Below are 1,766 nucleotides of genomic sequence, written 5' to 3'. Positions count from 1 at the left end.
TCATTTAATTTCTCCATCCTTTGAACTCCAATTGCTTTTGAATTACTACTCTCCCAAGAGCTATCTAATCACTCATTTTCAGACACATTGGGGTAAGAAATCCTGTTTGAGCAAATACTCATTTGAAGGATACCCTGAATTACTGTGAAGTTCTTCAATAATCCAACAAAGAGTCTTTGAAATGGATGTAGATTTAGGGATAACCATTGCAGATGAAATCCACTTTTTGTCAGGAAGAGATGGGACCAGTTGTCAAGATCTTAGCTTCTTTTTTTGTTTGTTTGTTAAGCTTCAAACCAGTTTTTACAGTCTCTTCTTTCACCCTCATCAAGAGGCTTCTTAATTACATTTTACTTATTCAGGTACACTGGGGTTATAGATTCTTCCATGTGGTAATAAGATGTCCACTCATCTACCATGATAACAAAAAATCCTTTGCATTTTTAAAACACAGAAATAATTTTTGGCTGATTGTGTGGCTGGTTATTAATTCCTTTATGAGTCAGATCAAATTCGTTAGTCATTATAGAAAATTTGCACAAATTAAGATGATTCCTAGGTAATATGTTCTTCAACTTGTGATTAGAAGCCATTATGCAGAGCTGTAGAATCTTAGGCTAGTAAATATTTTGTAAGAGAGGTGATCTCTGAAAGTTGTCACCCTCTAAAATAACAGAAATGGATTTCCCCTTAGGTCTAAAGTATATAAGCTGTCAAAGCATCCCTCCTTCTATGCACGTATATATTATAAAGATACATAAATGCTATATTCAGTCATTAAAAGAAGTTCAGTCACTAAAAGAAGATTCACTATCAACTCTCTTTGGCATCTGCTTCACCTTCCCCATCAGGCACTGGGGCATCTGGTCTCTCAAGAAGATCTGGGTCCAGTCCTTCAGATATCATTTTGTTTCTTATTGCCATCACAGGAACACCCACTTGAACCATTTTGAGATATTTGGCATATTTTGGATCCTTAGCTACAGTTAAGATATGTTCTGCAGCTGCTTCACATTTCTGTGGTCCAGTGTCTTGTATACTCTTCTGCTCAGATTGAGGAGACAGAGATGACTGTTGACCTGAGGGGGCTTCAGGACCATTTGGAACACCATTAACATTTGCAGTCGATATTTCAAATTTAAGATCTTCTAGACCCGGAATAGATGACAGCTCTTCACAAACCATAGAAAAGCGGTTGAGGAATTGTACAGTATGAACCACAAACTGGTTTAGAAATGCAACAGTCCTTTTCTGTTGAATTGCTGGCCCCTTGGTCAGGTCTATGCCCGACCCCACCAGAGGCAGCCCATCCTCATCCATGGCCTGGCCAGCGGGCCCCAAGCCCCCTGCTTTCCCAGCCCAGACCCCGGGAGAGGCTCCTGACTGGCCCCCTCAGTCTGAGGTACCATGGCCCTTTCCCCCCAGAAGTGGACTTCGAGGCTTCTTAATTCCTCTGCACTTGCTGCCATCAGAATGGTATTGTCTGTATAGCTGAGATTGTTGATATTTTTCCTGGCAATCTTAATCCTGGCTTTTGATCCATTCAGCCTGGCATTTTACATGATGAGTTCTGCACCTGAGTTAAATAAGTAAGATGATACAGCCTTGTTGTATTCCTTTTCCAATCTTAAACCAGTTGTTCCATATTTGGTTCTACCTGTTGCTTCTTGATCTACATACACATTCTTCAGGAGACAAGTAAAATGATCAGCTACTCACTTCAAGGACTTGCCATACTTTATTGTGATCCACATAGTCAAAAGCTT

At 40.0% G+C, this 1,766-nt stretch overlaps 1 pseudogene; it reads right to left on the bottom strand.

Moving 5' to 3' along the window:
* Positions 1-341: 341 nt before the first annotated feature.
* On the bottom strand, positions 342-1,320 carry LOC140522611 (WASH complex subunit 3 pseudogene; annotated as a pseudogene).
* Between the last annotated feature and the right edge of the window lie 446 nt (positions 1,321-1,766).

This window comes from Notamacropus eugenii, chromosome 1 (assembly GCF_028372415.1).
Source record: "Notamacropus eugenii isolate mMacEug1 chromosome 1, mMacEug1.pri_v2, whole genome shotgun sequence".
Taxonomy (NCBI): domain Eukaryota; kingdom Metazoa; phylum Chordata; class Mammalia; order Diprotodontia; family Macropodidae; genus Notamacropus; species Notamacropus eugenii.
The sequence above is the reverse complement of the archived record's forward strand: the minus strand, read 5'-3'. Positions and strand labels throughout refer to the sequence as shown.